This window comes from Bubalus kerabau, unplaced genomic scaffold (assembly GCF_029407905.1).
Source record: "Bubalus kerabau isolate K-KA32 ecotype Philippines breed swamp buffalo unplaced genomic scaffold, PCC_UOA_SB_1v2 scaffold_26, whole genome shotgun sequence".
Classification (NCBI taxonomy): Eukaryota; Metazoa; Chordata; class Mammalia; order Artiodactyla; family Bovidae; genus Bubalus; species Bubalus kerabau.
The window spans coordinates 1,570,790-1,583,582 of NW_026577880.1; positions in this window are offsets into that span (position 1 = coordinate 1,570,790).

Here is a 12,793-nt window from a genome sequence, read left to right on the forward strand (position 1 = left end):
GCAACCCGAATGGAAGATTGGATTTCAAGGCCAACAAGAGGAAGCCTAAATTCCCGGTCATAACTCGAGAATCCCGCCGCAACTCGAGCAAAACCACGTGGTTCTCCCGTCATCGCAAGATGAGGCCCTTGCCCACTGCAGCGTTTCAAAAGATGTCCCAGGTTCCGTCTTGAAATGCGAAACGGTACTTGGCACCCTTGATGCGACCCCAAAAGTCCCCCAACACGCCGGTCTCACTCAAGGGGAACACCGAGGTTCCCGGCACCACTTCATTTAAGCCCCTTCTCCCCTCCTGATCGTGACCGGTGGGTCGATTCCCCTGCTTTGTCTGCAAGGGGGCCCGACCTTCCCTGCACAACTCAGGATGAGGCCGGTCTCATGGGGAAATTCGATACGTAGCTTTGTGGGTGGTGCCACTTGCTGAAAGACTCCAATTTCCCGGTCCGCTCTTGATAAGAATCCGATGCTCGGACACCTCTTGGAAGGCAGCCTTGAGTATGAAGGTACAACACGAAGGGGCACTAACACACCTGTGCATCACCCGGAAAAACGGGCAGGTTACACACACAGCTCGACAAGTGGCCTGTCACCTCGAGAACAACTCGAGAGGCAAGAGGAGTCCCATCCTCCAGAAAAGACGAGGCCTGACTCTCCTGTACCAACATGCAGGGACCTTGCGATCTGAGTCAGAAATGGAGAGGAACACTGAGGTTCCTGCTTCAAATTGAGATGAGTCCCTCTTACATTCCACCAAATGCAGAGGAGTCTCGAGAGGCCCCTCCAAACTGCACAGTATCCCTGACTTCTCAGAGGCACTCTGAGAAGCTCCCTGAGGTCGCAGGCACAAGTCAAGGGAACCCTGGGTTTTATGCAGTGACCCGAGAAAGACCTCGAGAGTCCTTCTTCAACCCGTCTTGAGGCCCGATTACCCTACCATGACTCGAGAGCAATGACGAGCTCCCCCTAGCCATCTCATGGGGACCTGACTTCCCTGGTGCCACACGAGAGGCTCCCTGAGCTCCCTCTCGTACCTCGTCAGAAACCCGGCACTAGCGCAGCAGTCTAGAAAACCCACGAGACGCCGCCATCATCGCGAGATGAGGGCCTTCTTTTCCTGCATGGCCTGGAGAGGAATCCCGAGTCCTCTATCCAAACACCACAGGAGGCTTGACTCCCTTTAGGGCACACAGTGGGTTCCAAGAGATACCTATCGCGACTCAAAAGGACAGCGGAGTTCTTTGCTTCCCCTCGAGACGAGGCCTGATTCCCCGGGTGAGTCTGGTATGCAACCCCAAGATCCCTGTCGCCCCTAGGGACGAGCATTAAGTCCTGGACACAAGCCTAGATGAGGTCTATTTTGCCCTGCAGTGACTCGAGAGCAATCCCCAGCTCTCCCTTTAAACTCGAATGGAAGATAGGACTTCCCTGGCCCAACACATGAGGAAGACTGTATTCCCCGTCGAAACTCGAGAATCCCGCCACAACTCGAGAAACGCCACGTGGTTCCCCCGTCATCCCAAGATGAGGCCCTTGCCCCCTACAGCGTCTCAAAAGTCCCACGTTCCGTCTTGAAGTGCGAAACGGTATTGGCACCCTTGATGCGCCCTCAAAAGTTCCTCGACACACCAGTCTGACTCGAGGAGAACACCGAGGTTCCCGGCACCACTACATCTGGGCCCCTTCTCCCCTCCTGATCGCGACAGGAAGGTCGATTCCCCTGTTTTGTCTTGAAGGGGTTCCCACCTTTCCCGGTGCATCTCAGGATGAGGCCGGTCTCACGAGGATATTCGAGACATAGCCACGTGGATGGTGAAACATGCCGAAAGACCCCGATTTCCCGGTCCGCTCTTGATAAGATCCTGATGCCCGGACACCTCTTTGAAGATAACCCTTTTGATGAAGGCACAACACTTAGGGGCACTGACACCCCTGGGTATCGTCCGGAGAAACCCGCAGGTACCACACACAGCTCGAGAAGTGACCTGTCACCCCGTGAACAACTGGAGAGGCAAGCAGAGTTCCATTCCTCCACACAAGACGAGGCCTGACTCTCCTGTTCGAACTCTGCAGCGAAACTGCGATCCGAGTCAGATCTGGCCCAGGGGAAGTCAGGAGAGGAAACATGAGTTTCCTGCCTCCACTCGAGATGAGGCCCTCTTCCATTGCACCGAACCCAGTGGAGTCCCGAGAGGCCCCTCCCAACTGCACAGTATCCCTGACTTCTCAGAGGCACCCTTAGACCTTCCTGAGATCACCGGCACAAGTCGAGGGAACCAAGGGTTTCCTGCCCCAACCCGTAAAAGACCTCGAGAGTCCTTCTTCAACGCGTCTTGAGGTGCGATTCCCCTACCATGACTCGAGAGCAATGACGCGCTCCCCCTAGCCACGCGCATAGAAACCTGACTTCCCTGGCGCCACAGGAGAGGCTCCCTGAGCTCCCCATTATACCTCGTGAGCAACACCACACTGGAGCCGCAGCTCGAGAATACCCACGAGACGCCCCAGTCCTCACGAGATGAGGGCCTTCTGTTGCTGTATGGCCTGGAGAGCAATCCTGAGTCCTCTCTCCAAACTCCACAGGAGGCTTGACTCATTTTAGGCCACACAGTGAGCTCCAAGATATACCCGCCGCGACTTGACAGGAGAGCGGTGTCCTTGGCTTCCCCTCGAGACGAGGCCTGACTCCCCGGGTGAGTCGAGAATGCAATGCTGAGATCGCTTTCACCCCAGCAGAGAACATTAGGTCCTGCACACAAGCCTAGATGAGGTCTATTTGGCCCTGCAGTGTCTCGAGAGCAATCTCCAGTTCTAACTCACAATTCGAATGAAAACTGGACTTCCCTGGGCCAGTTGAAGAGGAAGCCTGAATTCCCGGTGGTAACTCGAGAATCCCGCCCCAACTCAAGAAAAACCACGTGGTTCCCCCGTCATCGAATGATGAGGCCCTTGCCCGCTACAGCGTCTCAAGAGAAGTCCCACGTTCCGTATTGAAGAGCGAAAAGTTACTTGGAACCCTTGATGCGACCCCAAAAGTTCCCCGACATACCAGTCTCACTTGAGGAGAACACCGAGGTTCCCGGCACCACTTCATCTGAGACTCTTCTCCCCTCTTGATCGCGACAGGAGGTTCGATTCCCCTGCTTTGTCTGGAAGGCGTTCCCGACCTTCCTTGCGCACATCAAGATGAGGCCAGTCTCAAGAGGAAATTCGAGACATAGCCTCGTGGGTGGTGCGGCATGCCAAAAGACCCCGATTCCCTGGTCCGCTCTTGATAAGAACCCGATGGCAGAACCCAACTCGAAGGCAATCCTGTGGAACAAGGCACAACACGAAGGGGCAGTGACACCCCAGTGCATCGTCCAGAAAAACCCGCAAGTTCCACATACAAATCGACAAGTGGCCTGTCACCCCATGAACAACGCGAGAGTCAAGCGGAGTTCCATTCCTCCACACAAGACGAGGCCTGACTCTCCTGTCCCAACTCTGCAGGGACTCTGCGATCCGAGTCAGATCCGGCGCATTCGAAGCCAGGAGAGGAACCCTGTGGTTCCTGCCTCAACTTGTCATGAGGCCCTCTTCCATTGCAGCAAACCCAGTGGAGTTCCGAGAGGCCCCTCCCAACTCCACAGTGACCCTGACTTCTCAGAGGCACGCTGAGAAGCTTCCTGAGGTCACTGGCACAAGTCGATGGAACCCAGGGTTTCCTGCTGCAACCCAAGAAAGACCTCGAGAGTCCTTCTTTAACACGTCTTCAGGCCCAATTCCCCTACCATGACTCGAGAACAATGACGGGCTCCCTCTCACCACGTGCATAGAGACCTGACTGCCCTGGCACCACGTGAGAGCCTCACTGAGCTCCCAGTCTTACTTCGTGAGAAACCCCACACTAGCGCCACAGCTCGAGAAAACCTACGAGACGCCCCAGTCATCGGGAGATGAGGGCCTTCATTTCCTGCATTGCCTGGAGAGCAATCCCGTGTCCTCCCTCCAAACACCAGAGGAGGTTTGACTCCCTTTAAGCCACTCAGTGGGCTCCAAGACATACCCGTCCGACTCGAGAGGAGAGCAGAGTCCTTTGCTTCCCCTCGAGACGAGGCCTGACTCCAGGGTGAGTCTGGAATGCAACCCCGAGATTCCTGTCGCCCCTTGACATGAACATTAGGTCCTGCACACAAGCCTTGGTGGGGTCTCTTTTGCCTTCAGTGACTAGAGCGCACCTCCAGCTCTTCCTCGAATCTCGAATGGAAGATAAGACTTTTGTGGGCCAACACAAGAGGAAGCATGAATTCCCTGTGGTAACTCAAATATCCCACCGCAACTAGAGAAAAACCAAGTGGTTCCCCAGTCATTCCAAGATGAGGCCCTTGCCTGCTGGAGCACCCCAAGAGAAGTCCCACGTTCCAATTTGAAGAGCGAAACGGTACTTGGAACACGTTATGCGACCCCAAAAGTTACCCGACATACCTGTCTCACTTGAGGGAAACACCGAGGTTCCCAGCAGCACTTCATCTGAGCCACTTCTCCCCTCCTGATCGCCACAGGAGGGTCGATTCCTCTGCTTTGTCTGGAAGCGTTTCAGGACCTTCGCAGCACACCTCAGGATGAGGCCGGTTTCATGAGGAAATTCGAGACTAGCCACGTGGGTGGTGCCAAATGCTGAACGACCCCGATTTCCCAGTCCGCTCTTCATAAGAAAAAGACGCCCGGACACCTCTTCGAAGGCAACCCTGTGGATGAAGACACAAAACGAAGGGTCACTGACACCCCCATGCATCGTCTGGAAAAACCTGGAGATTCCACACACAGTTTTACAAGGGGCCTGAAACCCTATGAACTACTCGAGAGGCAAGCGGAGTTCCATTCCTCAGAAAAGACATAGCCTGACTCTCCTGTCCCAACTCTGCAGGGACACTACGATCAGAGTCAGAATTGGAGAGGAAGCCTGAGGTTCCTGCCTCCACTCGAGATGAGGCCCTCTTCCATTGCGACAAACCCAGTGGAGTATCAAGAGGCCCCGCCAAATCCACAGCGACCCTCACCTCTCAGAGGCACCCTGGGAAGTCTCCTCAGGTCCCCTGCAGAAGTCGGGGGAAACGAGGGTTTCCCGCTGCAACCCGAGAAAGACCTCGAGAGTCCTTCTTCAACGCGTCTCGAGGCCCTGGTCCCCTCCCATGACTCGAGAACAATGACGCGCTCCTTTTTGCCACGTGCATGGAGATATGACTTCCCTGGGGCCGCACGAGAGGCTCCCTGAGATCCTCGTCGTGCCTCAGGAGAAAACCCCCACGGGTGCCGCAGCTCGAGGAAACCCCTGAGATGCCCCCGACCTCGCGAGGTGAGGGCCTTCTTTTCCTGCCGGGCCTGGAAAGTAATCATGAGTCCTCTCTCAGAAGTGAAGAGGAGGCTGGACTCCCTTGAGGACACTCAGGGGGCACCAAGATAACCGCGTCGCGACTCGGGAGGAGAGCGGAATCCTTTGCTTCCCCTCGAGGCGAGGCCTGACTCCCCGAAGGAGCATGGAATGCAACCCCGAGATCCTTGTCTTCCCTGGAGAGGATCACTAGGTCCTGGACACACGCCTAGATGAGGTCTCTTTGGCCCTGCAGTGACTCGAGCGCAACCCCCAGCTTTCCCTCGCAACCCGAGGGGAGATTGGGCTTCCCAGGGCCAACCCAAGGGGAAGGCTGAGATCCCCGTCGTAACTCGAGAATCCCGCCGCAACTCGAGAAAAACCACGTGGTTCCCACCTCTTGGCAAGATGAGGCCCTTGCCCGCGACGGCGTCTCAAGGGAAGTCCCCTGTTCCACCCTGAAGGGCGAAACGGTCCCTGACAGCCTTCCTGCGACCCCCAAAAGTCCCCCGACACGCTGGGGTCCCCCGAGGGGAACACCGAGGGTCCCGGCACCGCTTCCTCTGAGCCCCTTCTCCCCTCCTGATCGCGACAGGAGACGCGATTATCCTGCGTGGTCTGGAAGGGGTTCCCGGCCTTCCCGGCGCACCTCAGGATGAGGCCGGTCTCACGAGGAAATTCGAGACGAGCCACGTGGGTGGTGCCAAATGCAGAACGCCCCCGATTCCCCGGTCCGCCCTTGAGAAGGACCCGAGGCCCGGACCCCTCTTCGAAGGCAACCCTGTGGGTGAAGGCACAACACGAAGGGGCACTGCCACCCCCGTGCATCGTCCGCAAAGACCCGCGGGTTCCACACACAGCTCGACGAGGGGCCTGAGACCCCCTGAGCAACTCGAGAGGCCAGCGGGGTTCCCTTCCTCAAGCAAGACGAGGCCTGACTCTCCTGTCCCAACTCTGCAGGGACCCTGCGGTCGGAGTCCGAAACGGAGAGGAAGCCTGAGGTTCCTGCCTCCCCTCGAGGTGAGGCTCTCTTCCGTTGCGCCAGACCCAGCGGAGTCCCGAGGGGCCCCGCCCCCTCCACAGGATCCCTCGCCTCTCAGAGGCAACCTGGGAAGTTACCTAAGGTCCCCGGCAGAAGGCGAGGGAAACGAGGGTTTCCCGCCGCCCCCCGAGAAAGACCTCGAGAGTCCTTCTTCAAAGCGTCTCGAGGCCCTAGTCCCCTCCCGTGACTCGAGAGCCAGGACGCGCTCCCCCTCGCCACGCGCATGGAGACCTGACTTCCCTGGCGCCACACGACAGGCTCCCTGAGATCCTCGTCGTGCCTCGGGAGAAAACCCCCACGGGCGCCGCAGCTCGAGGAAACCCCTGAGACGCCCCCGTCCTCGCGAGCTGAGGGCCTTCTTTTCCTGCATGGCCTGGAGAGCAATCCCGGTTCCTCTCTCCAAACGGAAGAGGAGGCTGGACTCCCTTGAGGCCGCTCAGGGGGCTCCAAGAGACCCGCGTCGCGACTCGAGAGGAGAGCGGATTCCTTGTCTTGCCCTCGAGACGAGGCCTGACTCCCCGGGGGAGCCTGGAATGCAACCCCGAGATCCCTGCCTTCCCTGGAGAGGAATATTAGGTCCCGGACACACGCCTAGGTGAGGTCTCTTCGGCCCTGCAGTGACTCGAGCGCAACCCCCAGCTTTCCCTCGCAACCCGAGGGGAAGATTGGGCTTCCCAGGGCCAACCCAAGGGGAAGGCTGAGATCCCCGTCGTAACTCGAGAATCCCGCCGCAACTCGAGAAAACCCACGTGGTTCCCACCTCTTGGCAAGATGAGGCCCTTGCCCGCGACGGCGTCTCAAGGGAAGTCCCCTGTTCCGCCCTGAAGGGCGAAACGGTCCCTGACAGCATTCCTGCGACCCCCAAAAGTCCCCCGACATGCCGGGTTCCCTCGAGGGGAACACCGAGGTTCCCGGCACCGCTTCCTCTGAGCCCCTTCTCCCCTCCTGATCGCGACAGGAGAGGCGATTCCCCTGCGTGGACTGGAAGGTGTTCCCGGGCTTCCCGGCGCACCTCAGGATGAGGCCGGTCTCACGAGGAAATTCGAGGCGAGCCACGTGGGTGGTGCCACATGCCGAACGCCCCCGATTCCCCGGTCCGCCCTTGAGAAGGACCCGAGGCCCGGACCCCTCTTCGAAGGCAACACTGTGGGTGAAGGCACAACACGAAGTGGCGCTGCCACCCCCGTGCATCGTCCGCAAAGACCCGCGGGTTCCACACACAGCTCGACGAGGGGCCTGAGACCCCCTGAGCAACTCGAGAGGCCAGCGGGGTTCCCTTCCTCAGACAAGACGAGGCCTCACTCTCCTGTCCCAACTCTGCAGGGACCCTGCGGTCGGAGTCCGAAACGGAGAGGAATCCTGAGGTTCCTGTCTCCCCTCGAGGTGAGGCCCTCTCTCATTGCACCAAACCCAGATGAGTCGCGAGAGGCCCTTCCCAACTCCACAGTATCCCTGAATTCTCAGAGGCACCTTGAGAATCTACCTGAGGTCACCGGCTCAAGTCCAGGGAACCCAGGGTTTCCTGCTGCGACCCGAGAAAGACCTTGAGAGTCCTTCGGCGCGTCTTGAGGCCCGATTCCCCTACCATGACTCGAGAGCAAAGACCCGCTCCCCATCGCCATGCGCATGGAGACCTGACTTCCCTGACTCCTGAAGAGAGTCTCCCTGAGCTCCCCGTCGTACCTCTTCGGAAACCCCATTCAGGCACCGCAGCTCGAGAAAACCCACGATACGCCCCCGTCATCACGAGATGAGGGACTTGTTTCCTGCCTGGCATGGAGAGCAAAACCGAGTCCTCTCTCCAGACTCCACAGGAGGCTTGACTCTCTTTAGGCCTCTCAGTTGGCTCCAGGAGATACCTGTAAGGACCTGAAGGGAGAGCAGAGTCCTTTTCTTCCCCTCGAGACGAGGCCTGACTCCCCGTGTGAGTCTGGAATGCAACCCCGAGTTCCTGTCACACCTGGAGAGGAAAACTCGGTCTTGGACACAAGCCTAGATGAGGTCTATTTTGCACTGCAGTTACTAGAGAGCAATCGCCAGCTCTCCCTCGCAAATCGATTTGAAGATTGGACTTCCCTGGGCCAATACAATTGGAAGCCTGAATTCGACATCGTAACTCGAGAATCCCGCCGAAACTCGAGAAAATCCACGTGGTTCCCCCATCAGCGCTAGATGAGGCCCTTGCCCGCTACAGTGACTCAAGAGAAGTCCCACTTTCTGTCTTGAAGTGCGAAACGGTACTTGGCACCCTTGATGCAATCTCAAAATTCCCCGAAATACCGGTCTCACTCGAAAGGAACACCGAGGTTCCCGGAACCACTTCATTTGAGCTCCTTCTCCCCTCGTGATCGCGACAGGAGTGTCGATTCCCCTGCTATGTCTGGAAGGGGTTCCCGACCTTTCCAGCGCGCCTAAGGATGAGGCAGGTCTCACGAGGAAATTCGAGACATAGCCTCGTGGGTGGTGCCACAAGCCGAAAGACCCCGATTTCCCGGTCTGCTCTTGATAAGAACGTGATGCCCTGACACCTTTACGAAGGAAAACCTGTGGATGAAAGCACAACACGAAGGGGCACTGACACCCCCGTGCATCGTCCAGAAAAACCCGCAGGTTACAAACACAGTTCAACAAGTGGTCTGTCACCCCGTGAACAACTCGACAGGCAAGTGGAGTTCCATTCCTCCACACAAGACGAGACCTGATTTTCTGTACCAACTCTGCAGGGAAACTGCGATCCGAGTCAGTACCAGCGACAGGAAACCCAAGAGAGGAAACATGAGGTTCCTGCCTCCACTCGAGATGAGGCTCTCATCCATTGCACCAAACCCAGTGGAGTCCAGAGAGGCCCCTCCCAACTCCACAGTACCCCTGACTTCTCAGAGGCACCCGGAGAAGCTCCATGAGGTCACCGGCACATGTCGAGGGAACCCAGGGTTTCCTGCCACAATGGGAAAAAGACCTCGAGAGTCCTACTTCAACGTGTCTTGAAGCCCGACTCTGCTTCCATGGCTCTATAGAAATGACACGCACCCCCTCGCCACGCACATGGAGACCTGACTTCCCTGGCGCCATAAGAGAGGCTCCCTGAGCTCCCTGTCGTACCTCGTGAGAAACCCCACACTGACGCCGCAGCTTGAGAAAACTCACCATACGCCCCTGTCATCGCGAGATGAGGGCCTTCTTTTCCTTCATGGCCTGGAGAGGAATCCCGAATCCTCTTTCCAAACTCCACAGGAGGCTTGACTCCCTTTAGGCCACTGAGTGGGCTCCAAGAGATACCCGTCGCAACTCGAGAGGAGAATGGAGTCCTTTGCTTCCCCTCGAGACAAGGCCTGACTCACCAGGTGGGTCTGGAATGCAACCCCGAGATCCCTGTCTCCCCTGGAGAGGAACATTAGGTCCTGGAAACAAGCCTAGATGAGGTCTCTTTTGCCCTTCTGTAACTCGAGAGCAATCCCCCGCTCTCCCTGACAACTCGAATGGAAGATTGGACTTCCCTGGTCCAACACAAGAGGAAGCCTGAATTCCCCTTCGTAACTCGAGAATCCCGCCGCAACTCGAGAAAAAGCACTTGGTTCCCTCGTCATCACAAGATGAGGCCCTTGCCCGCTACAGCTTCTCAAGAAAAGTCCCACGTTCCGCCTTGAAGTGCAAAACGATACTTGACACCCTTGATGTGACCCCAAAAGTTCCCCGAAATATCGGTCTCACTCGAGGTGAACACCGAGGTTCCCGGCACCAGTTTATCTGAGCCCCTTCTCCCCTCCTGTTCGTGACAGGAGGGTCACTTCCCCTGCTTTGTTTGTAAGGGGTTCCCGACCTTCACGGGGCACTTCAGGATGAGGCCAGTCTCACGAGGAAATTCGAGACGTAGCTCGCGGGTGGTACCACATGCCAAAAGACTATGATTTCCCGGTACGCTCTTGATAAGAACCCGATGCCTGGACACCTCTTCGAAGGCAACCCTGTGGATGAAGGCACAACACAAAGGGGCACTGACACCCTCGTGCATCGTCCGGAAAAACCCGCAGGTTCCACATACAGCTCAACAAGTGGCTTGTCACCCCTGAAGAACTCGAGAGGCAAGTGGGGTTTCATTCCTCTACACAAGACGATGCCTGACTCTCCTGTCCCAACTCTGCAGGGACTTTGCGATCCGAATCAGACCAGCGCCAGTGAAGTCACGAGAGGAACGCTGAGGTTCCTGCCTCCACTCGAGATTAGGACCTCTTCCATTGCACGAAACCCAGTGGACTCCTGAGAGATGCGTCCCAGCTCCACAGTATCCCTGACTTCTCAGAGGCACCCTGAGAAGCTCCCTGAGGTCACCAGCACAATTCGAGTGAGCCCAGGGTTTACTGCCGCCACCATAGAAAGAACTCAAGAGTCCTTCTTCAACGCATTTTGAGGCCTGATTCCCCTACCATGACTCGAGGGCAATGACGCGCTCCCTCTGCTACACTCATGAAGCCCTGACTTCCCTGGCGCCACACGAGAGGCTCCCTGAGCTCCCCGTCATACCTCGTGAGAAACCAAACACTGGCGCCACAGATAGAGAAAACCCACGAGATGCCCCCATTTTCGCGACATGACGGCCTTCTTTTCTAGCATGGCCTGGAGAGCAATCCCGAGTCCTCTCTCCAAACTCCACAGTAGGCTTGACTCCCTTTTGGTCACTCAGTGGACTCCAAGACATACCCGTCGCGACTCGAGAGGAGAGCGGAGTCTTCTCCTTCCCCTCGAGGCGAGGCCTGACTCCTCGGGTGTGTCTGATATGTGAACCGGAGATCCCTGTCGCCCCTGGAGAGAAACATTAGGTCCTGGACACAAGCCTAGATGAGGTCTCTTTTTTCCTGCAGTGACTCGAGAGCAATCCCCAACTCTCCCTCGCAACTCGAATGGAAGACTGGACTTCCCTGGGCCAACAGAAGAGGAAGCCTGAATTTCCCGTTGTAACTCAAGAATCCCGCCACAACTCGAGAAAAACCACGTCGTTCCCTCTTCATCGCAAGATGCGGCCATTGCCGCTACAGCGTCTCAAAAGAAGTCTTACGTTCCATCTTGAAGTGCGATACGGTACTTGGCACCTTTGATGCGACCCCAAAAGTTCCCCAACACACTGGTCTCACTGGAGGGGAACACCGAGGTTCCCGGCATCACCTCATCTGTGCCCCTTCTCCCCTCCTGATCGAGACAGGAGGGTCGATTCCTCTGCTTTGTCTGCAAGGGGTTCCGACCTTCCCGGCGCACCTCAGGATGAGGCCGGTCTCACTAGGAAATTCGAGACGTAGCCTGGTGGGTGGTGCCACATGCGGAAAGACCCCGATTTCCCGGTCCGCTCTTAATAAGAACCCGATGCCAGGACACCTCTTCTAAAGCAAACCTGTGGATGAATGCACAACACGAAGGGGTACTGACATCCCCATGCATAGTACGGAAAAACACGCAGATTCCAAACACAGATCGACAAGTGTCCTGTCATCCCTTGAAGAACTAGAGAGGCATGCGGAGTTCCGTTCCTCCACACAAGAGAAGTCCTGACTCTCCTTTCCCAACTCTGCAGGGACCGTGCGATCGGAGTCAGAAATGTAGATGAAACCTGACGTTCCTGCATCAACTCGAAATGAGGCCCTCTTCCATTGCGTCATACCCAGTGGAGTCCCGAGAGGCCCCTAAAACTCCACAGTATCCCTGATTCTCAGAGGCACCCTCAGAAGCTCTCTGCGGTCACTGGCACAAGTCGAGTGAACCCAGGGTTTCCTGCTGCATTCTGAGAAAGACCTTGAGAGTCCTTCTTTACCGCGTCTTGAGGCCCGATACCCTACCATGACTGGAGAGCAATGACGCATTCCCCTCGCCATGCCCATTGAAACCTAACTTCCCTGGCGCCACACGAGAGGCTCCCTGCGCTCCCCGTCCTACCTCATGAAAACCCCACACTGGCACCGCCGCTCAAGAAAACTCACGAGACGCCCCCATCATCGTAAGATGAGGGCCTTCTTTTCCTACATGACCTAGAGAGCAATCCCGAGTCCACTCTCCAAACTCCACTGGAGGCCTGACTCCCTTTAGGCCACTCAGTAGCCTCCAAGAGACACACGTCGCTACTCTAGAGGAGAGCAGAGTCCGTTGCTTCCCCTCGAGCCGAGGCCTGACTACTTGGGTGAGTCTGGAATGGGATCCCGAGATCCGTGTTGCCCCTGTAGAGGAAAACTCGGTCCTGGACACAAGCCTAAATGAGGTCTTTTTTGTCCTGCATTGACTCAAGTGCAATCCCCAGCTCTCCCTCGCAACTCGAATGGATGATTGGACTTCCCTGGGCCAACACAAGAGGAAGCCTGTATTCCCTATTGTAATTCGAGAATCCCGCGGCAACTGGAGAAAAACAACGTGGCTCCTCC